The 25,220-nt window shown below is 43.7% G+C and overlaps 1 protein-coding gene across 2 annotated transcripts in view; it reads left to right on the top strand.

The window, feature by feature from the left end:
- SNTG1 (syntrophin gamma 1) overlaps nucleotides 1-25,220 on the top strand; it is a 419,742-nt gene that overhangs the window by 129,238 nt on the left and 265,284 nt on the right. Inside the window, exon 2 of one of the 2 annotated variants that reach the window (XM_072151933.1) lies at nucleotides 12,832-12,898. The exons of the other annotated variant lie outside the window; for it this stretch is intronic. The gene's annotated coding sequence lies outside the window, so the exon portion shown is untranslated. The remainder of the gene's footprint in view (nucleotides 1-12,831; nucleotides 12,899-25,220) is intronic. 2 annotated transcript variants of the gene reach the window in all.

Here is a 25,220-nt window from a genome sequence, read left to right as displayed (position 1 = left end):
GGCACATGTGTCAGTCTGCCGAGTTGCAGAGCCGCCACCAGGTTACGGCCGTTGTCACACACAACCATTCCCGGCTTGAGGTTCAGCGGTGCCAGCCACAGATCAGTCTGCGCCGTGATGCCCTGTAATAGCTCTTGGGCGGTGTGCCTTTTGTCACCTAGGCTCAGCAGTTTGAGCACCGCCTGCTGTCGCTTAGCGACGGCACTGCTGCTGTGCCTAGAGCTACCGACTGATGGCGCCGTGCCCACGGATGGTAGTTCGGAGGAGGAGGTGGAGGAGGGGTGGGAGGAGGAGGAGGCATAGTAGGCCTGAAACACCTGGACCGAGGTAGGCCCCGCAATCCTCGGCGTCGGCAGTATATGAGCAGCCCCAGGGTCAGTCTCGGTCCCAGCCTCCACCAAGTTAACCCAATGTGCCGTCAGCGATATATAGTGGCCCTGCCCGGCAGCACTCGTCCACGTGTCCGTGGTCAGGTGGACCTTGTCAGAAACGGCGTTGGTCAGGGCACGGATGATGTTGTCTGACACGTGCTGGTGCAGGGCTGGGACGGCACATCGGGAAAAGTAGTGGCGGCTGGGGACCGAATACCGAGGGGCGGCCGCCGCCATGAGGTTGCGAAAGGCCTCGGTCTCTACTAGCCTATAGGGCAGCATCTCCAGGCTAAGCAATCTGGAGATGTGCACATTAAGGGCTTGGGCGTGCGGGTGGGTTGCACTATATTTGCGTTTCCGCTCCAGCGTCTGGGGTATGGAGAGCTGAACGCTGGTGGATGCTGTGGAGGATCGTGGAGGCGACGATGGGGTTTTTGGGCCAGGGTCCTGGGCAGGGGGCTGACTAGCAGCTGACACAGGGGAAGGAGCAGTGGTGTGCACGGCCGGAGGTGAACGGGCTTGTTGCCACTGAGTGGGGTGCTTAGCATTCATATGCCTGCGCATACTGGTGGTAGTTAAGCTAGTAGTGGTGGAACCCCTGCTGAGCCTGGTTTGGCAAATGTTGCACACCACAGTCCGTCGGTCATCCGGTGTTTCCTTAAAGAACCTCCACACTTCTGAAGATCTAGCCCTCGCCGCAAGAGCCCTCACCACGGGAGCTTCACTAGTTGACAGTGGCGCTGATGCACCAGCTCTGGCCCTGCCTCTCCGTCTGGCCCCACCACTGCCTCTTCCAACCTGTTCAGGTCGAGGACTCTCCTCCGTCTCAGAAGCACTGTGTTCACCCGGCCTCTCAACCCAGCTTGGGTCTGTCACCTCATCATCCTCCGATCCCTCAGTCTGCTCCCCCCTCGGACTTCCTGCCCTGACAACAACTTCCCCACTGTCTGACAACCGTGTCTCCTCATCGTCGGACACCTCTTTACACACTTCCACTACGTCAAGAAGGTCATCATCACCCACAGACTGTGACTGGTGGAAAACCTGGGCATCGGAAAATTGCTCAGCAGCAACCGGACAAGTGGTTTGTGACTGTGGGAAGGGTCCAGAAAACAGTTCCTCAGAGTATGCCGGTTCAAATGGCAAATTTTCCTGGGAGGGGGCAGACTGGGGGGGAGGAGGCTGAGGTGCAGGAGCTGGAGGAGTGGGGATTTCGGTGACATGGGTGGACTGCGTGGAAGACTGACTGGTGGTGGACAAATTGCTCGAAGCATTGTCAGCAATCCACGACATCACCTGTTCGCACTGTTCTGGCCTCAACAGTGCTCTACCACGAGTCCCAGTAACTTCAGACATGAACCTAGGGAGTGTAGCTCTGCGGCGTTCCCCTGCTCCCTCATCAGCAGGTGGTGTCTCACCCCGCCCAGGACCACGGCCTCTGACCCCTGCAGTAGTTGGACGCCCACGTCCCCGCCCTCGTCCTCTACCCCTAGCCCTGGGGTTAAACATTTTTAAAATGAGAGTTATAACTTTTTTTTTTTTTTTACTTTTTTTTGTTTTTTTTTGTGTTTTTTTGTGTTTTTTGTTTTTTTTTGTGTTTTTTGTTTTTTTTTGAGTTTTTAGAACCAAACAATCCTATCCTATTGCTATGGCTATTTTCTAGCCAAGTATCAAAGGAAGCACACTACTATGCCAGATGAGATGACACTGAGTTAGTGCCTAATAGAAATCCAACCCCTACTGAATTTTCCCACTTCAGCCTTTGCTATGGATATGTGCGCCACTAAGCGCAGAACACAGCGGTCGCAAGTCTCACTACAAATTGCTCAGAATTGGCAAGTACATGCACTGCAGAAACTACAGCCACCAGCAGATCAACCAGAAATCAAATATATAGAACGCTACTGTAGGCTTCAAGAAGCTATTTGTATTCTCCTATGGCTATTTTCTAGCCAAGTATCAAAGGAAGCACACTACTATGCCAGATGAGATGACACTGAGTTAGTGCCTAATAGAAATCCAACCCCTACTGAATTTTCCCACTTCAGCCTTTGCTATGGATATGTGCGCCACTAAGCGCAGAACACAGCGGTCGCAAGTCTCACTACAAATTGCTCAGAATTGGCAAGTACATGCACTGCAGAAACTAAAGCCACCAGCAGATCAACCAGAAATCAAATATATAGAACGCTACTGTAGGCTTCAAGAAGCTGTTTGTATTCTCCTATGGCTATTTTCTAGCCAAGTATCAAAGGAAGCACACTACTATGCCAGATGAGATGACACTGAGTTAGTGCCTAATAGAAATCCAACCCCTACTGAATTTTCCCACTTCAGCCTTTGCTATGGATATGTGCGCCACTAAGCGCAGAACACAGCGGTCGCAAGTCTCACTACAAATTGCTCAGAATTGGCAAGTACATGCACTGCAGAAACTAAAGCCACCAGCAGATCAACCAGAAATCAAATATATAGAACGCTACTGTAGGCTTCAAGAAGCTGTTTGTATTCTCCTATGGCTATTTTCTAGCCAAGTATCAAAGGAAGCACACTACTATGCCAGATGAGATGACACTGAGTTAGTGCCTAATAGAAATCCAACCCCTACTGAATTTTCCCACTTCAGCCTTTGCTATGGATATGTGCGCCACTAAGCGCAGAACACAGCGGTCGCAAGTCTCACTACAAATTGCTCAGAATTGGCAAGTACATGCACTGCAGAAACTAAAGCCACCAGCAGATCAACCAGAAATCAAATATATAGAACGCTACTGTAGGCTTCAAGAAGCTGTTTGTATTCTCCTATGGCTATTTTCTAGCCAAGTATCAAAGGAAGCACACTACTATGCCAGATGAGATGACACTGAGTTATTGCCTAATAGAAATCCAACCCCTACTGAATTTTCCCACTTCGGTCTTTGCTATGGATATGTGTGCCACTAAGAGCTAAACACAACGGTAGCAAGTCCCCCTGCTAATTCCTCACAAAATGGTAAAAGATGCAAATTAAAATAAAAAAAGTATAACGTTATTGTAGCCCTAAGAAGGGCTGTTGGGTTCTTTGAGAATCACTCCTGCCTAACAGTAAGCTAATAGAACACCCTAACGCTTTCCCTGACCAGCAGCAGCTCTCTCCCTAGCGGCATCCAGAGACAGAATGATCCGAGCAGCGCGGCCAGCGGCTAGTCTATCCCAGGGTCACCTGATCTGGCCAGCCAACCACTGCTATCGACGTGTAAGGGTACCACGTCATGCTGGGTGGAGTGCAGAGTCTCCTGGCTTGTGATTGGCTCTGTTTCTGGCCGCCAAAAAGCAAAACGGCGGGAGCTGCCATTTTCTCGAGCGGGCGAAGTATTCGTCCGAGTAACGAGCAGTTTCGAGTACCCTAATGCTCGACCGAGCATCAAGCTCGGACGAGCATGTTCGCTCATCTCTATTCATAACTAAACTAATTTAAAAGAGAGAGATTTGAAGAGACATAAAACTGTAAGTCAGAATAATGGGGCATGGTTCAATGGTATCTCTGACTCTTCTCCTCTCTCAGGGGAGTCAGAAAAGCTAATTTGCATATGTGAAAAATGACTGTAATTAAGGTACAGGGCCTAACTTGCAGCTAATTTAAGTGCTCAAATGGGTTAAGGTCAGGGCTCTGACCACTTCTTTGTTATTTTAGCTGTGTGCTTAGGGTCATTGTCTTGTTAGAAGGTGAACCGTCGGCCGATGTCTGAGGTTCAGAGAACTCTGGAAGAGGTTTTCATCCAGGAGATCTCTGTAATTCATCTTTCCTTCAATTTCAACCACTCTTCCTGTTCCTGCAGCTTAAAAACATCCCATAGCATGATGCTGTCACCACTATGTTTCACTGTTGGGATTGTATTTGGCAGGTGATGAGCAGTGCCTGGTTTTCTCCACATATACTGCTTAGAATTAATACCAAAAAGTTCAATCTTCTTCTCACCACACCAGAGAATCTTATTTCCCATAGTCTGGGAGTCTTACATGTGCTTTATGTGTCTTCCATCAGCAGACTCTGCCATGAAGCTTCAACTGGTGGAGACGTGCAGTAATAGTTGACTTTGTAGAACATTCGCCAATATCCCTACTGCATCTCTGGAGCATCACTGTTTACAGTGATCTTGGGGTTCTTCTATACTTCTCTCTGCATGGCTCTTGACAATTTCTTAGTTTGGCTGCACAGCCAGGTCGAGGAAGAGTTTGATCATTCCAAATGTCTTTCATTTAATAATTATGAAGGTTACTGTACTCTTGAGTGCTGCAGAAATTCTTTTGTAACCTTGGCCAGATCTGTTCCTTGCAACAGTACTGTCTCTGAGCTCCTTGGGCAGTTCTTTAGAGCACATGATTCTCATGTGCTTTGGCATGCACTGTGTGTTCTTAAGTAGACAGGAGTGTGCCTTTCAAGTCAACTCAGTGTAATTAAACATAGCTGGACTCCAATGAAGGAGTAGTACCATCTCAAGGAGGATCAGAATTAAAAGGAAAGCAAGAGAGTTAAAGATGAGCGTTGCAGCAAAGGGTCTGAATACTTATAGCTATGTTATGTTTTTCTTGTTTATTAAATAATCTAAATATCTACATTTTTGCTTGTTCTGTCAAGATGGGGTGCAGTGTGTACATGAATGGCAAAAAAAGAACTTTTTTGATTTTACCTACCGGTTAGCTGCAATGAAACAAAGAGTTAAAATGGAATAGATGAGAAACACAAACTGAAAAATATCATTTGGGTAAAGTTTTTTATTTTTATTACGAATATTTCAAATGTAATTTTCATGTAAGTATATGTCCCGAACTAACCTTGCTGTGCAAAAAAAACATTCATTTGTTGCACAAATGTAAAATTAAATCTATATTTAGCAAACTCAGTGTTTGTCCTTTCAGTGCCTACAGTAGATTGCTTTTATTTTATTATTTTGTAAAGCAATAATGGAATCAAAAGGCAGTTGTACCGCTATTCTCAGAAAAAAAAGTTTAAATGGATTAAATTAAAATACAATAACAGATAAGAGACAAGATAAGATAAGAAACTAAAACTACAAAGGAAAGGTGATAACATTGGGGGGGGGGGGGTAAAAGTTCTTAATTGTTTCATTTTCTTCCATGGTCATTACCTTATAAATGGAAGCAAATCTACAGAAAAGTTTACACAACAACTGCCATTACAGTGTACTTTACGTAGATGATATCGTCGTATTAATGTTGCATGCTTGTGTTAGTCTTTGGGACAAAGGAGAACCACAACCGTAAAAAGGACCTGTCCCCTGAGTATTGCCTGTAGGAACTGCTCCCTAGCCTTATCCCAGTAATAGCAGTGTTAAATCGCTAGCTTTACTGGAACATACCGGTAAAGCTAGCAAACACTGCACTACACAGTCATCTGAATGCCAGACCAAGCTTACAATGGTCCGCCATATTCATGAGGGGTCGGTCCAAGGCGCTCCTTGGCTTCTCTCCCGGACCGCCCCTCACAAAATATAGGCCTATGATGACGGCTAAGCATCATGCACCAGTCACCGCCCCCTCATGAATGCGGCTAACCACTGTAAGCTTATTCCAGCATTCAGGCAGTTATGTAGTGCAGTGTTTGCTAGCTTTATTGGTATGTTCTGATAAAGCCAGCAATTTAACATTGCTATTACTGGGGTAGGGATAGGGAGCTTATTACTTTATTAAGTTGCTCCTAGAGGCAATATTCAGGTGACAGGTCCACTTTAACCTTTACCCTAGTGTCCTTGTACATTCCAGTTCTATAATTGTATTCGACTGTGTTTGACTGTGTCGCTATCGGGTATAGCTCCAAACTATAAAGTCTTCCTTAGAAAATAATTTGCATAAATGTTTGAGCCTCAAAAGTATGCAAGCCTGGATTCACATGATTCAAATCCTCTACAACCCTGAGGTGGATGTGAATGAAACCATGGCACTGTGTGGATTTGTGGATTTGCCTTGAGTTCATATGTTGTAGACAAATCAAAGTTGAGCTACACACAGAAAGTTGACAATTTCAATTTTTTTAGTTTAAAATTTACTGCAAATAAAACAATCTTCATGGTTATAAATCTGAGTGGCAAAAGTTCATTTACCTGCAATTTGTAACCTAGACTGGTCTAGATGTACATTTTACTCAATGCCGAGCCACTCTGGTACAACCAATCATTATAAGCAAGCTTAGAACAAGTATAGCTCATACAAATGATACCTCCTCCATCAGTTAAAGGAAAAGAATTGGTGGATTATATATTTAAAAAAAAATAAAGTAGCCTTTTAAATTACTCTTGGAACAATTAGTGTTTCTATATTTTACGGTGAATTATATGTTTCTGATCTGTGGGATACATATTCAATCTGTATCCCATTGTGAAAAATGAAGTGAGTTCTCCCTTACATTATTTGGTTAAGTAAATTGGTGTTTTGGCTATGTGCTTTCTTTAGCCAGAACTTTGGCATTTAGGCTCAACCAAGCCGGTAGATCCTACAATCGGTGCTGACACATAGAGGCACATGTGCAGTTTGCTTGTGTATAGTGCAAAGTGTGCCAAATTCAGGATTTCTGGCACCCATTCTGCATGAACTGGCACCCTCTGCACTGCCCCAACAATGTGTACCACTTTTTTTTGGTGTAACTTTAACATAGGGTGTGTGACACATTTCTGTCAGACTTTGCTTTGTTGGACTCATGAAACATAGTGCAACCATGCCACAAAATGGTTGTGTGCGACACAAATGTGGTGCAGACAATTCTTAAATACCTTTGCAAGCAGTTTGCACCTTAAAGAACGTGCAAAGTCCGACAGAAAACTGTGGCAAGGCCCTTTGTAAATGTGCCCCATAGTGTTTGTGTCTACCCTTTAAATGCTCTTAGAAAAGCCATGTCAAGGTAGCGATCATCTAAGAAGAATGGCACCTATAGCAGGTATTAAATAATGAAACTATTAGTAATAGTTGAATTGGGTTTGGTTTCTGGTATCCAAACCAAACTTTTCTTGTCTACACGCAGCAAACCCAAACCTCAATGGGTCTGTTCATTGCTAATTACAAGAAAAATATTTGCCCTATAAGTAAACAGTGATTGAACTTTAAGCTCTAAGCTATAAGGAGGCACATTTATCTGAAATGGTATTCATGCGTCACTTATACTGTTGATTCATGCAAAGAAAGATCTCTTAGGAAATTCAACCAAACCTGGGTCTCATGAACTACATTCTCAGTAAATGCTGATCTCTCCTTATTCTAGTTAACATCCTGGTGAATATACCATCCTACATCCCTCCACCCACTTTTCTTTCCCTCTCTTTACTACCCTGTTAATTTATGTAAAACTAGTGTTACTTTACCGCTTAATGACCAGGCCTTTTTGGTTTTAACATTTTTATTTTTTATCACCACCTTCAAAAGTCCATAACTTTTTAATTTTTCCATGTAAGGAGATTTATGAGGGCTTCTTTTCTTCATAACAAACTGCACTTCATAATCAGTTATTTAATATGCCATGCCATGTACTGGGAAGCGGTAAAATAGTTCCAAATGCATTTGTGTTGTTTTTCTATTATATTTTTCAGCCTCCCTAGGGTACTTTAGTATGGCTGTATATGGGGATCTTACACATTGTAATATATTGTGGAAAAAGAGACAGCCTTGGGTCTTTGCTTAACCCAAGGCCGTCAAAGCAACGGATTGCCGGTCCCTGATGACATCATGGGGAGCGACGATCCAAGCCAAGAGGGCAGCACCCATGCACCGCCGGCTCTTTAATTCTGCCGGCAAAGCTGCACCGATCATGGGTGTTACCAGTAAGTGTTAGCTGCAATATGCAGCAAATACTTACTGGCTATGAAGAGGGCCCTGCCGGTGAGCTCTCTCTAATCACCCACAGCCGATGCATGTGTTACAGATATGTCACACAATGGAAAGGGGTTAAAATGCTAAAATTGTATGTAATTCATTGCTTTACAGTTAGATCAAGAAAAAGCATTGAATGAGAAAAAGTTCTTAAAAAATCAGATTCTTAAGAACACCCGACTTACAGATGACCCCTAGTTAAAAACGGGCCCCTGGATGTTGGTAACTTATTGTACTTTAGCCATAGGCTACAATAAACAGCTGTAACAGTTATCAAAGGCGTCTGCAATGAAGCTTTATTGTTAATCCTGGTTCTGATGACAATCCAACATTTTTAAAATCCAACTGTCACAGAGACGACAAAAATTTTGGCCGGGGTTACAATGATAAAATATACAGTTCTGACTTACATACAAATTCAACTTAAGAAGAAACCTACAGAACCTATCTTGTATGTAACCCGGGGACTGCCTGTAGTAAACAGGTAATGAGTTTAAAATATTGTAAAAAAGACAGAAGGGGATCAAATGTTGATATCTTAGTAACATCATAGTACATCATATCTTATCACAGTAGATAAGGTTGCAAAAACACACAGGTCCATCAAGTCCAACCTTTAAGAATGAAAACATGTGATGTTTTCATTATCAAGAAAATCATCCAGGCCTCTCTTAAATATGTACATATTATCTGCCTTAACAACCTCCTGCAGCAGGGAGTTATATAATCTCACTGCTCTTACATAAAAGATTCCCTGTCTATGGCGATGGTAGAACCACCTGTATAGAGGACACCCGCATGTTGGGAACATCTCTTTACTGCCCATGTAGGTATTTGTACATTGTAATGAGGCCTCCCCTTAGTTGTCTTTCTTCTAAACTGAATAAATTTTGTAATCTGTAATTCTAATTCTAATCCCACCATTGCCCTAATAATCTTGGTTGCTCTCCTCTGCACCCATTCCAGTTCAACTATGTCCTTTTTATACACTGGGGCCCAAAACTGTAAAGAATGTTGCATATGTGGTCTGACCGGCGATTTGAAGGGACAAACTTTTGATAATATGGTGCTTATTTTCTTGTCAATATTATCTTTAACCCCTTCACGCTCCGTGGCGGATATATCCGCCACGGAGCGCAGTGACTTAGCGCTCAGTGGCGGATATATCCGCCACGGCGCTTATGCCGGCTCGGCTCTGGATCAGAGCCAAACCGGCATCGGGAAACACGGGGTGCCGGCTGTAACTAATAGCCGGCACCCCAGTGTAACACCCGCGATCGGAGTTGTCTCCGATCGCGGGTGCTTAACCCGTTAAATGCCGCGGTCAGCGCGACCGCGGCATCTAACATGCATCTGGGGGGTCTTTCCCCCACGATCGGCCCCCCCGAACCGTTTTCGGGGGGCACCGATCGTTGCTATAGCAACTCTGGGGTACGATCTGGACCCCAGAGTTACTTGCAAGAATTGCCGGTAAGATGGCGTCTGTGACGTCATCTTACTGGCACAGTGCCAGCCTATGCAAGTGTATAGGCTGACACTGATAATACTCTGCAATACATCAGTATTGCAGAATATTATCATGAAGAAGCAATCAGATGATTGCTTGTTCATGTCCCATGGTATAAAAGTGAAAAAGTAAAAAAAAAAAAGTTATTCAATAAAAAAATAAAGTCATAAATCACTAAAAATGCCCCAAACCCCCAAAACATATAAAGAGACATATAACTCAAAAAAAAGTCTAAATCATAACACAAACCCCACATATATAGTATCACCGCGTCCGTAACAACCCGTAGAATAAAAGTAAATCATTATTGAACCCCCACGATAAACGCCGTAAAAAAAATCTGTTATAAACCCTCCAAAAATTATGATTTTTACCTTTTCAATCCCACAAAAAATGCTATAAAATGCGATCAAAAAACCATATGTACTCAGACATGATACTGGTGCAAAGTACAACATGTCCCCCAAAAAACAAGCCATCAACCAGCTCCGTAGCCAAAAAAGTAACAATGTTATGCCACTTGGAAGACGGCAATACATAAATGATAGATTTTTCCCCACATTAGGGTTTTGTTTGACAAATTTAGTAAAACGTAAGAAAATATATTCATGTCTGGTATCCCCGTAATCGTATCAACCCATAGAATAAAGACAACATGATTATTAGTCTATACGGTGAACACCAAAAAAAAAAAAAAGTAAAAAATCCAGTACAGAATTGATGCTTTTCTACTCCTGCCCTCAAAAAAAGTTCCTAAATTTTCAACAATAGGTGATACCAACCCCGAAATGGTAACAATGGAAAAAGCATCTCATCCTGCAAAAAAAAATGCCGTCACATGGCCCCAATAATGAAAAAGCAAAAATTTTATAGCCTTCAAAAGGGGCCAATGAGGAAACTAAAATCCTGGCAGCTGCAGGGCTCTCCTTCCCTTCTGCATCTCACTGTGCGCCCATAAAACAAGTCACAGCCACGTGTGGGGGGGTCTTTGTACTCAGGAGAAATTGCAGAACAAATTGTATGGTGGGTTTTCTCTTTTTATATTTTGGAAATGTGTAAATTTTAGTGCTAAATGAACGTATAAGGGAACAATATGACCATTCTAAATTTCACCTCCATTTTGATTCAATGGGGTTAACAATCTTCGTAAAAGCTGTTTCTGATAGCTTGAGGGGTGCAGATTTGAAAATGGGTAGATTATATAGGGGGTTTTGATGCTAAATATGTAAAATTTCATTCAAAACTGTATTTATCCCCAAAATAGTCAATTCTGAAAATCCGGAAAAGCGATATTCTATTTGTAAGCCGCGTGACGTCAAAATAAATTATCCAAACATTTCAAAAATTATGAAAATGTAAAGTAGACAAATGGGAAATGTTATTCAGCAACTTATTTAGGTGGTAAATGTATCTGCCTGAAAACGCAATGATTTAGAATTTCGAAAATGGCAAATTTTTCAAAAAATTTCTCATATTTTCTTTTTTTTTGTAAATAAACGCAAAACTTATCTGCCAAAATTTACCACTAAAACATGTGGGGAAAAAACAATCTCATATAAAGTCACGCAAGTCAGAATCCAAAAAATCGGGCTGAGCTTTAAGCTACAAAATGGCTGCGTCCTTAAGGGGTTAAGCAATGTTCCAGTCCTTAATCTATCACTGTGATCAAGGATTGTAAACCAAGCACACTGACATACTACTGACATACTACTGACAAATTAGATAATTTGCATAAATGTAAAGCCTTTTTCTTAAAAATAAGGACATATGAAGCTAAAAGAATAGCAGATCCTGCAAGAGGGGGCACACAACTGCATTGAGGCCAACTGCAACTAATTTTCTGTGGTGTGCCCATGGAGCACCCATCCGATACTACTTGAGATAATTTTGCCTGGATTTTCCCTTTGAAGTTGTCCTATCTAGTGTTCCATTTAAAGGATTTAATTACATGTTACTACTCCAAAATCCCAGAGAGATGCTTCAGCTAGATGCCTAGAGTGAAACGTGCAATATCAAATGCAGGAAAGTATTAGTGATATAGATCCTCATATAGAAAAGAAATGTTGAATGATATTTTGGTATCTAGTCTGAAAATGTCCTAGTACTTTAATGTACAGTATCGGAAAGTGGAAGAAAAATAAGAAAGATGCCTTTTCTATATTAAGGAATACACAATTAAATAATAATATTGTTTGGCATTGGCCATAATGAACAATCTTGTTGCAGTCATAGCAGATGCAGTAAATGAATGGAGCATAATTTGTCATTGCGGTGACTGAATGAGATCACAGCAGGTGTTACTTTCTTTCTCCATATATCCTTGTCAGGTCATATGAAGTTCATTACTTACCACATAGAGACAATGGGTACAACAGTTCATATTTCATAGGGTAAAGAGTAAATACAATTTGTGCTTCATCATGAGTTACCGTTTTAAAGCGATTAATTTTCAAGAGTAACTGAAATCATGAGCTTCATTTCCCAAAAGGTGACTCTATGCTGTCGTCTGAAATCAATATTTTCAATGTTTTTTTGCTGATTCTTCCATTCATTTCCATTCATTTCATTTGAATGCAGTATTAAAGGGAACCTCTCAGCACAAAACAAAATAAACCTTGAACTGTAACTTATAGATGACTAGTATCATAGCATAATGATACCAGAGGGGCTGCATTGGTGATTTGGCTCCAAAAAATGTTTTATTCCCTATCAGTCTTTTCTCAGATACAATCAAGGAGGAGGGAGAGCTCCTAGATCCAGTGAAGCCGCCTCCCCCCTACTCACTCTGCATTGTAAACCTGCCCCACTTGATGCCCCCAGCTCCAAGTCCCTATACCTTGATCTGAAAATTCTGCACATTCTATGCAGTTTTTATAAAATAAACATGTAAAGACCCCTGCAATAACAAAAAGCTATGTCTCCAGCTTCACAGAGCGCCAGGATAAATAAAAAAAAAATCTTGGAGGATAGGGAACCTTTGTAAAAGGAAATTCTATATATTGGCAAAATGGACACATTTCTTTAACCTTGATACACAATCTATAAAAGATTCTCCAACTTTCACAAGACATTTAAAACAATCCTATTCTTTTACAGTACGTGCATCATGAAGCTATTCAGATCCCTCAGGCATTGAGTCCTGCAACCTCTGTACCATCTAAAGGTAAGCCCATTATTGATCACTTAAAATCAATTGGACTTGTTTCCAAACCTTGACATTTCTAACACATGTATTGCTGCCTACTCCAGTAAAAGTAGCTATAGTTCACCACCATTTGAATAACGAATCTTAGTAACTGGATCCAGATGTATCATTCCTATTTTTCTTCTTTGCTGGACATGATGTAGCTTGTAAAGACTAATACAGGATAGCAAAGGATAAGGGAAAGAAATAATAAAGGCATTGCAAGCTCTCGAGACAGCTTAAGCATTAAATATTACTTTATAGGTCAAGTCAAAACATAAAAAATGTTTATAAATTGCATAGCGCACCATAAAATAGAATACAAAATGTGAAACAATTGTAAATTAAAAGATATCAACGGACAAATGCTAACATTTGAACACTTTTCTTACCATTATTTTTAACATGTGGGTATTTGCTACCGCTTATCATTATAATTCTTCTTATTAACTCTTTTTTGTTGTTGTTGTTGTTTATTTGCCTAAAGCAGGGTTTAATTCAAATCACTCAATTGCAGGCTTTAGAGTCTCGGAGAGACTCCTGGTTTAGCAACAGATCACCACCACCTGATAATACAATGGGGGGGGGGGCTATCCCAACCAATATGGAAGCTCACATGTTAGCACCCGCAATTGCCCAGCACCAGTTGTGGCTCAATCTTCTCCATGCCACCTTAATGACATTATTGACAATAGGGATACTCTTTGGTTGCCACTGCATGTTAGGCTGCAAGTTTTCATTTCACAAGGGAATATTTTATATACCATAGTGCTGGGAATGTTATATTTTTCAATCATTATGTCATGTCTAAGAATGTATTACTAAACTACGTATCTGTGGTTTATGTAAATTTTGTATTTTATTTATTTTAATAAATGATAAATTACTTTAATATGACTCAGTATGTTGCATTTTTGAGCAAGAAGTCTATACAGAGGATATTTTCTACTTAAATTTCGGCTTTTCTTTTTATGTCAGGTTGATTGAAATCAGGATCTGTATGAATTGGTAATTATGCAGTATTTTTCTGTGACTTTGAAGATCCTTTTAGCTATTTGTCTGTAAAAATATCTTGAAATTATTAAACATTTGAAGACTTTGTCCTCAAAAAAGGGTCATCTGAATCAATTTGAAATAAGGTTTTCAGCTTTAATTCAGAATTAGCTTTTTAAGTCTACTTCTATTACCTCCTGCTAGCGTCAACTTCCAGGTCACATGACCTCTGTCACAGGCAATGATTTCATGCTAACAATGTAATATCTATCGTGTAACATAGTATGTTTATAATCATGATTTAATAATTCTTTAATATTAATATTGCTAACAACTCTTTATCCTACCATGATGGCTCAAATGGCCAGCACTTCAACAGTTTGAAAGAGTGTAATCCCTGGCTTGTGTTTGGATCACCAGGACGATACAATACAGAGAACATGGAGAAACAGTGAACTCCCTTGTCTGACATAGTGGGGAGAAAGTAGGATTCACATGTGCTTAATGTGTACCATGACTGTTGGAAGACACAGTTTGGCAGCAAGGGGAGAAGAATGATCCCTACAGGCACTAGAATGAGCAGGAGCCTATGTTGGGAAGAAAGAGATTTCCTTATGGAGACTTTGGCAATTAATTTCTTCCACAGTTTATCAAGATCCCTTTTATAGGCAATATTTAATTCCATGCCAATTTTGTAATGATTAAACATCTTCTATAGAGGAAAATTCCAGGTAAATCAAAGGAACCAAACATATAAGAACATACAGCGCTTATAAAGAATAGCACATGTCAAATTAAACACGGCATGAGGAGGTACAGAGGTTTGTAGAGTAGTATAGATGGTTGTCAGTCATACAGGTAATCATCAAGGTAAGATCAATCTAGGTGAAGCTCACAGGTAACAGGGAAAAGTATATGAAACACACATTCCTGAAACAAAAAAGAGAAGGGAATCTCAGGGGAAGAATTGGTTAGGGCTGAGGTATAAGTAATTAAGAAGCTAGCCAATGGTAGGAATGTTGGCCTTAATGACGCTAGAGAAGCAAGAAGTTCTCTAGTTAACTGAGGATCTTCCATTTTCCCATACCATAAGCTCCTCCATCCTTTGTATGTGAAGGATCCCTGGGAACCAGATGGTAATAGCGGAGGAAAGTATAGTTTTTCATAACCTAGGAATGAATCTATGTTTGGAGATGGCAGGAGGGAGCAGAGATAGAAGGAAGTTGGTTGGTGTGTCAGATATGGAATCTATCATCAGCCTGAAAAGTTAATCCTTTTCAATTCAAGATGCATATTTTATGTATTGAAGGAAGATAATTGCCCACATGAAAAGTCTGTGGGGCACATTTACTTACCCGCTCCAGTCGCGATCCCGTGGCACGTTGTCTGCCAGCATTCACTAAGATCGTGCACCCGATATCCAGCAGGTGTCGCTGCTGCGCCGAGGTCCGCTGGAGTTCAACTTCTTCTTCCCGATGCATGTAAGTGCTTGATCCTGCGACACAAATCACTTTTTAAATTCCGCGTTTTTTTAGGATCCGCCAGGTTGCCTCACGGCCCGCCCCACAATTTCTGTTGTGTGAAATCAGAAATATTTGGGAAACCCGACAAAAGTGCTGCGTTTGGACCCTTTGTAAATGAGACCCAACGTGTTTGCAAGTTAAATATACTCTGTGTTGGGTGAGATGCAAACATAGAAAGCTGGAGTAGCAATCATTTTTCAAAATGGTTGGTGATTCAAAATCATTAGTGATTCATCGGTAGGTTCCATCCCTCAAAGTCCATCTGAAAGGTGTAAAATATCTTCTTTGCATTATTATTTATAGCAGCAACTAGTACTCAAGCAATACAGAGGACTAGCCTTCAGCTAACCTGTTTTTTTACTTTTCTCTTTTCCTTCTTTGGTCAGAAGGGGTTGTGGTGGGGGTGGTTTGGCATTATATATGGTGATCTTGACCATATTATTATGGAACAATTTAAAGAAAAAGAAATTGGAAGAATCACAATGGTGTATGTTATACCAGCAGAAATGGTGTATGTTATAACCGGTATTACTCTATTTAGTAATAGTCCTAATGAGGACTAGGGCATTATCTTTTCTATAGATCTACTAGGAGCTTCACATTCCTTTTTGATTTGTTTCTAGAGATGAGCGAACACTAAAATGCTCGGGTACTCGTTATTCGAGACGAACTTTTCCCGATGCTCGAGTGCTCGTCTCGAATAACGAACCCCATTGAAGTCAATGGGAGACTCGAGCATTTTTCAAGGGGACCAAGGCTCTGCACAGGGAAGCTTGGCCAAACACCTGGGAACCTCAGAAAAGGATGGAAACACCACGGAAATGGACAGGAAACAGCAGGGGCAGCATGCATGGATGCCTCTGAGGCTGCTTAAACGCACCATTATGCCAAAATTATGGGCAACAGCATGGCCATGACAGAGTGACAGAATGAAGCTAGATAGCATCTAAAACATGCAATAATTGACCCTGACACTATAGGGGACGGCATGCAGAGGCAGCGGCAGCAGGCTAGAGAGTGTCATGGCGACATACCCTAAATGGACTCAGGCTTCAAACCAATGGGTGGCAGAGAGGAACCAAAGGAGGTGAGCAAGAAGTGCTCAAATAATATCGGTACATGATAAAAGTTTGCCAGTATATTTTGTGGATTACACAGCAGGGTGGCGACAAAGTTAACATGGAAGCCATGAAAACAACCCAAAATTCTGCCTGACACAGCTCGTTTGATAAGGGGACCATGTATGGAGGCAGTGAAGTAGTAGTAGATTAAAGGTGCTGCAGTTAAAACTATGTTAGTTGGATCTTGGCATGGAGCTGGCGCTCCGCTGCCAGGCGAGCTTTCGCCAATCCAAGCCCCTGTCTCTAGGCTACTCCCCAAACAGCACTTTTGTATAAGATCAAGTGTAGTAGCGTTCTTATAAGTTTAGGATATGCCGGGTGAGGGGAATGTAAACAGATACGCAAGAAGCGCATGATGCGCATGGAGCTGGCGCTCCGCTGCCAGGCGAGCTTTCGCCAATCCAAGCCCCTGTCTCTAGGCTACTCCCCAAACAGCACTTTTGTATAAGATCAAGTGTAGTAGCGTTCTTATAAGTTTAGGATATGCCGGGTGAGGGGAATGTAAACAGATGCGCAAGAAGCGCATGATGCGCATGGAGCTGGCGCTCCGCTGCCAGGCGAGCTTTCGCAAATCCAAGCCCCTGTCTCTAGGCTACTCCCCAAACAGCACTTTTGTATAAGATCAAGTGTAGTAGCGTTCTTATAAGTTTAGGATATGCCGGGTGAGGGGAATGTAAACAGATGCGCAAGAAGCGCTGAAATAATATCCCTAAATGGTAAAAGTTTGCAAGTATATTTTGTGGATTACACAGCAGGGTGGCGACAAAGTTAACAACTTTGATGTGGAATCCATGAAAACAACCCAAATTTCTGCCTGACACACCTCGTTTGATAAAGGGACGATGTATGGAGGCAGCTATATGGACGACTTTTGGAGGTAGCAATGGAGACAACGTGTGGAGGCTGCTATGGAGACAATTTAATTTGGATAGTGCCTGTATGTGGCAGTCCCAAACATTTTTCAAACCAGAGGAGCAGGTAGGTGGCCCTCCAGTAAAATGGGATAGATTGAGTGCCTGTATGTGGCAGTCCCAAAAATTGTTCAAACCAGAGGAGCAGGTAGGTGGCCCTCCAGTAAAATGGAATAGATTGAGTGCCTGTATGTGGCAGTCCCAAAAATTGTTCAAACCAGAGGAGCAGGTAGGTGGCCCTGCAGTAAAATGGAATAGATTGAGTGCCTGTATGTGGCAGTCCCAAAAATGTTTCAAACCAGAGGAGCAGGTAGGTGGCCCTCCAGTAAAATGGGATAGATTGAGTGCCTGTATGTGGCAGTCCCAAAAATGTTTCAAACCAGAGGAGCAGGTAGGTGGCCCTCCAGTAAAATGGAATAGATTGAGTGCCTGTATGTGGCAGTCCCAAAAATTCTTCAAACCAGAGGAGCAGGTAGGTGGCCCTCCAGTAAAATGGAATAGATTGAGTGCCTGTATGTGGCAGTCCCAAAAATTGTTCAAACCAGAGGACCGGGTAGGTGGCCCTCCAGAAAAATGGAATAGATTGAGTGCCTGTATGTGGCACTCACAAAAATTGTTTCAAACAGAGGACCGGGTAGGTGGCCCTCCAGAAAAATTAAATGCATGAAGTATAGCAAGAGCCAGTGGGCCCTGTCAAAAAATAGCCATTTTCCTCTGCTTTACTGTACAAAGAGGAGGAGAAGGAGGAAAATGAGGAGGAGGAGGAGGAGTGGATCAATTATTCAGGTTGAGCTTCCTTCACCTGGTGGAGATTGGAAATTCTGAGAAATCCAGCCTTTATTCATTTTAATAAGCGTCAGCCTGTCAGCGCTGTCAGTCGACAGGCGTGTACGCTTATCGGTGATGATGCCACCAGCTGCACTGAAAACCCGCTCGGACAAGACGCTAGCGGCAGGGCAGGCAAGAACCTCCAAGGCGTACAGCGCCAGTTCGTGCCACATGTCCAGCTTTGAAACCCAGTAGTTGTAGGGAGCTGTGTGATCATTTAGGACGATGGTATGGTCAGCTACGTACTCCCTCACCATCTTTCTGTAAAGATCAGCCCTACTCTGCCGAGACTGGGGACAGGTGACAGTGTCTTGCTGGGGTGACATAAAGCTGGCAAAAGCCTTGTAAAGCGTACCCTTGCCAGTGCTGGACAAGCTGCCTGCTCGCCTACTCTCCCTCGCTACTTGTCCCGCAGAACTACGCACTCTGCCGCTAGCGCTGTCAGAAGGGAAATACTGTTTCAGCTTGTGCACCAGGGCCTGCTGGTATTCATGCATTCTCACACTCCTTTCCTCTGCAGGGATGAGAGTGGCAAGATTTTGCTTGTACCGTGGGTCCAGGAGAGTGAACACCCAGTAATCGGTGCTGGAATAAATTCTTTGAACGCGAGGGTCACGGGATAGGCAGCCTAGCATGAAATCTGCCATATGCGCCAGAGTACCAACGCGTAAGAATTCACTCCCCTCACTGGCCTGACTGTCCATTTCCTCCTCCTCCAACTCCTCCAACTCCTCTTCTTCTGCCCATACACGCTGAACAGTGAAGGACTCAACAATGGTCCCCTCTTGTGTCTCGCCAACATTCTCCTCCTCTTCCTCCTCATCCTCCTCCACCTCCACCTCCTCCGATATGCGCTGAGAAACAGACCTCAGGGTGCTTTGGCTATCAACAAGGGAATATTCTTCCCCCGTCTCTTGTGACGAGCGCAAAGCTTCCGACTTCATGCTGACCAGAGAGTTTTTCAACAGGCCAAGCAGCGGGATGGTGAGGCTGATGATGGCGGCATCGCCACTGACCATCTGTGTTGACTCCTCAAAGTTACTCAGCACCTGACAGATATCAGACATCCACGTCCACTCCTCATTGTAGACTTGAGGAAGCTGACTGACCTGACTACCAGTTCTGGTGGAAGTTGACATCTGGCAGTCTACAATCGCTCTGCGCTGCTGGTAAACTCTGGATAACATGGTCAGTGTTGAATTCCACCTCGTGGGCACGTCGCACAACAGTCGGTGAGCGGGCAGTTGGAGGCGGCGCTGCGCTGCCCTGAGAGTGGCAGCATCTGGGCTGGACTTCCTGAAATGCGCACAGATGCGGCGCACCTTCGTGAGCAAATCAGACAGATTGGGGTATGTCTTGAGGAAACGCTGCACTATCAGATTTAACACATGGGCCAGGCATGGCACATGTGTCAGTCTGCCGAGTTGCAGAGCCGCCACCAGGTTACGGCCGTTGTCACACACAACCATTCCCGGCTTGAGGTTCAGCGGTGCCAGCCACAGATCAGTCTGCGCCGTGATGCCCTGTAATAGCTCTTGGGCGGTGTGCCTTTTGTCGCCTAGGCTCAGCAGTTTGAGCACCGCCTGCTGTCGCTTAGCGACGGCACTGCTGCTGTGCCTAGAGCTACCGACTGATGGCGCCGTGCCCACGGATGGTAGTTCGGAGGAGGAGGTGGAGGAGGGGTGGGAGGAGGAGGAGGCATAGTAGGCCTGAAACACCTGGACCGAGGTAGGCCCCGCAATCCTCGGCGTCGGCAGTATATGAGCAGCCCCAGGGTCAGTCTCGGTCCCAGCCTCCACCAAGTTAACCCAATGTGCCGTCAGCGATATATAGTGGCCCTGCCCGGCAGCACTCGTCCACGTGTCCGTGGTCAGGTGGACCTTGTCAGAAACGGCGTTGGTCAGGGCACGGATGATGTTGTCTGACACGTGCTGGTGCAGGGCTGGGACGGCACATCGGGAAAAGTAGTGGCGGCTGGGGACCGAATACCGAGGGGCGGCCGCCGCCATGAGGTTGCGAAAGGCCTCGGTCTCTACTAGCCTATAGGGCAGCATCTCCAGGCTAAGCAATCTGGAGATGTGCACATTAAGGGCTTGGGCGTGCGGGTGGGTTGCACTATATTTGCGTTTCCGCTCCAGCGTCTGGGGTATGGAGAGCTGAACGCTGGTGGATGCTGTGGAGGATCGTGGAGGCGACGATGGGGTTTTTGGGCCAGGGTCCTGGGCAGGGGGCTGACTAGCAGCTGACACAGGGGAAGGAGCAGTGGTGTGCACGGCCGGAGGTGAACGGGCTTGTTGCCACTGAGTGGGGTGCTTAGCATTCATATGCCTGCGCATACTGGTGGTAGTTAAGCTAGTAGTGGTGGAACCCCTGCTGAGCCTGGTTTGGCAAATGTTGCACACCACAGTCCGTCGGTCATCCGGTGTTTCCTTAAAGAACCTCCACACTTCTGAAGATCTAGCCCTCGCCGCAAGAGCCCTCACCACGGGAGCTTCACTAGTTGACAGTGGCGCTGATGCACCAGCTCTGGCCCTGCCTCTCCGTCTGGCCCCACCACTGCCTCTTCCAACCTGTTCAGGTCGAGGACTCTCCTCCGTCTCAGAAGCACTGTGTTCACCCGGCCTCTCAACCCAGCTTGGGTCTGTCACCTCATCATCCTCCGATCCCTCAGTCTGCTCCCCCCTCGGACTTCCTGCCCTGACAACAACTTCCCCACTGTCTGACAACCGTGTCTCCTCATCGTCGGACACCTCTTTACACACTTCCACTACGTCAAGAAGGTCATCATCACCCACAGACTGTGACTGGTGGAAAACCTGGGCATCGGAAAATTGCTCAGCAGCAACCGGACAAGTGGTTTGTGACTGTGGGAAGGGTCCAGAAAACAGTTCCTCAGAGTATGCCGGTTCAAATGGCAAATTTTCCTGGGAGGGGGCAGACTGGGGGGGAGGAGGCTGAGGTGCAGGAGCTGGAGGAGTGGGGATTTCGGTGACATGGGTGGACTGCGTGGAAGACTGACTGGTGGTGGACAAATTGCTCGAAGCATTGTCAGCAATCCACGACATCACCTGTTCGCACTGTTCTGGCCTCAACAGTGCTCTACCACGAGTCCCAGTAACTTCAGACATGAACCTAGGGAGTGTAGCTCTGCGGCGTTCCCCTGCTCCCTCATCAGCAGGTGGTGTCTCACCCCGCCCAGGACTCTGACCCCTGCAGTAGTTGGACGCCCACGTCCCCGCCCTCGTCCTCTACCCCTAGCCCTGGGGTTAAACATTTTTAAAATGAGAGTTATAACTTTTTTTTTTTTTTTACTTTTTTTTTTTTTTTTTGTGTGTTTTTTTGTGTTTTTTGTTTTTTTTGTGTTTTTTGTTTTTTTTTGAGTTTTTAGAACCAAACAATCCTATCCTATTGCTATGGCTATTTTCTAGCCAAGTATCAAAGGAAGCACACTACTATGCCAGATGAGATGACACTGAGTTATTGCCTAATAGAAATCCAACCCCTACTGAATTTTGCCACTTCAGCCTTTGCTATGGATATGTGCGCCACTAAGCGCAGAACACAGCGGTCGCAAGTCTCACTACAAATTGCTCAGAATTGGCAAGTACATGCACTGCAGAAACTACAGCCACCAGCAGATCAACCAGAAATCAAATATATAGAACGCTACTGTAGGCTTCAAGAAGCTATTTGTATTCTCCTATGGCTATTTTCTAGCCAAGTATCAAAGGAAGCACACTACTATGCCAGATGAGATGACACTGAGTTATTGCCTAATAGAAATCCAACCCCTACTGAATTTTCCCACTTCAGCCTTTGCTATGGATATGTGCGCCACTAAGCGCAGAACACAGCGGTCGCAAGTCTCACTACAAATTGCTCAGAATTGGCAAGTACATGCACTGCAGAAACTACAGCCACCAGCAGATCAACCAGAAATCAAATATATAGAACGCTACTGTAGGCTTCAAGAAGCTATTTGTATTCTCCTATGGCTATTTTCTAGCCAAGTATCAAAGGAAGCACACTACTATGCCAGATGAGATGACACTGAGTTATTGCCTAATAGAAATCCAACCCCTACTGAATTTTGCCACTTCAGCCTTTGCTATGGATATGTGCGCCACTAAGCGCAGAACACAGCGGTCGCAAGTCTCACTACAAATTGCTCAGAATTGGCAAGTACATGCACTGCAGAAACTACAGCCACCAGCAGATCAACCAGAAATCAAATATATAGAACGCTACTGTAGGCTTCAAGAAGCTATTTGTATTCTCCTATGGCTATTTTCTAGCCAAGTATCAAAGGAAGCACACTACTATGCCAGATGAGATGACACTGAGTTATTGCCTAATAGAAATCCAACCCCTACTGAATTTTGCCACTTCAGCCTTTGCTATGGATATGTGCGCCACTAAGCGCAGAACACAGCGGTCGCAAGTCTCACTACAAATTGCTCAGAATTGGCAAGTACATGCACTGCAGAAACTACAGCCACCAGCAGATCAACCAGAAATCAAATATATAGAACGCTACTGTAGGCTTCAAGAAGCTATTTGTATTCTCCTATGGCTATTTTCTAGCCAAGTATCAAAGGAAGCACACTACTATGCCAGATGAGATGACACTGAGTTATTGCCTAATAGAAATCCAACCCCTACTGAATTTTGCCACTTCAGCCTTTGCTATGGATATGTGCGCCACTAAGCGCAGAACACAGCGGTCGCAAGTCTCACTACAAATTGCTCAGAATTGGCAAGTACATGCACTGCAGAAACTACAGCCACCAGCAGATCAACCAGAAATCAAATATATAGAACGCTACTGTAGGCTTCAAGAAGCTATTTGTATTCTCCTATGGCTATTTTCTAGCCAAGTATCAAAGGAAGCACACTACTATGCCAGATGAGATGACACTGAGTTATTGCCTAATAGAAATCCAACCCCTACTGAATTTTCCCACTTCAGCCTTTGCTATGGATATGTGCGCCACTAAGCGCAGAACACAGCGGTCGCAAGTCTCACTACAAATTGCTCAGAATTGGCAAGTACATGCACTGCAGAAACTACAGCCACCAGCAGATCAACCAGAAATCAAATATATAGAACGCTACTGTAGGCTTCAAGAAGCTATTTGTATTCTCCTATGGCTATTTTCTAGCCAAGTATCAAAGGAAGCACACTACTATGCCAGATGAGATGACACTGAGTTATTGCCTAATAGAAATCCAACCCCTACTGAATTTTGCCACTTCAGCCTTTGCTATGGATATGTGCGCCACTAAGCGCAGAACACAGCGGTCGCAAGTCTCACTACAAATTGCTCAGAATTGGCAAGTACATGCACTGCAGAAACTAAAGCCACCAGCAGATCAACCAGAAATCAAATATATAGAACGCTACTGTAGGCTTCAAGAAGCTGTTTGTATTCTCCTATGGCTATTTTCTAGCCAAGTATCAAAGGAAGCACACTACTATGCCAGATGAGATGACACTGAGTTATTGCCTAATAGAAATCCAACCCCTACTGAATTTTCCCACTTCGGTCTTTGCTATGGATATGTGTGCCACTAAGAGCTAAACACAACGGTAGCAAGTCCCCCTGCTAATTCCTCACAAAATGGTAAAAGATGCAAATTAAAATAAAAAAAGTAGAACGTTATTGTAGCCCTAAGAAGGGCTGTTGGGTTCTTTGAGAATCACTCCTGCCTAACAGTAAGCTAATAGAACACCCTAACGCTTTCCCTGACCAGCAGCAGCTCTCTCCCTAGCGGCATCCAGAGACAGAATGATCCGAGCAGCGCGGCCAGCGGCTAGTCTATCCCAGGGTCACCTGATCTGGCCAGCCAACCACTGCTATCGACGTGTAAGGGTACCACGTCATGCTGGGTGGAGTGCAGAGTCTCCTGGCTTGTGATTGGCTCTGTTTCTGGCCGCCAAAAAGCAAAACGGCGGGAGCTGCCATTTTCTCGAGCGGGCAAAGTATTCGTCCGAGCAACGAGCAGTTTCGAGTACCCTAATGCTCGACCGAGCATCAAGCTCGGACGAGCATGTTCGCTCATCTCTATTTGTTTCATTTCAATAAAATGTATCCTCCAGTACTTTATAAATTGTATTTTTAATATTTTGTACGCAATAAAGCTAGTTAAAAAAAAACCTTCATATCAGTGTTTTTCTGTAGCACAGTTTGAGAAAGGCTTTCTATATATTTCAATATTTTAATGGTATTAGTATGTCATTGGAAGAATGGGCACAAGTTGCTGTACGGATAATGTGGTTTCAGCTGTGTCTCAGTGGAAATAATTCTAAAAACTGTTTTGAACTGCACAGGTCTTACTGACACATGTGTTATGAGAGGTGTCAGATTCTGTCTCTCTCAGTCATGTAAAGCAGCCATCAAGCTTTCATTTCTCACACTTATGTGCTAAGATGTATACAGTGTACACTGTGCATCTTAACTTGTCAAAAATTAAATTGCTTCTGGCTTTCGAAATTCATCCATTCAATGGGACGTCAAGAAGTCAGCTGGAAGAATGTGGAACATTTGCAGTTTAGTTCGCATGATTGGGGTGGAAATGCTGTTCTTCTTATAGATGTTGTATAAGTAGGAGCCAGGCACTACTTGTTTATTTCTGCTACAGAATTATATAATGCCAGGGGATAGAAATATTGTGCAAGCACCTTATGCTTCCTTTTGTACTAGGAGAAGGATATGGGAAAACATAATATTTCTATAACAGATGGTATTAATTGTGATATCTTCTGGATATCAGGTTACATGGACCAAAAATGTAGTGGCCCCTATGTAATCTCATCATTTCCAATGACCTATCAAACACTCATTGGAAAGGAGAGCCTGCAGAAAGAGAGATATAGTACAGTAATCATAGATTATTTAAAAATATCTTAAATCAATTTAGAATG

Source organism: Engystomops pustulosus, chromosome 5 (genome assembly GCF_040894005.1).
Source record: "Engystomops pustulosus chromosome 5, aEngPut4.maternal, whole genome shotgun sequence".
In the NCBI taxonomy this organism is placed as follows: domain Eukaryota; kingdom Metazoa; phylum Chordata; class Amphibia; order Anura; family Leptodactylidae; genus Engystomops; species Engystomops pustulosus.
This window is presented reverse-complemented; position numbering and strand designations above follow the sequence as displayed.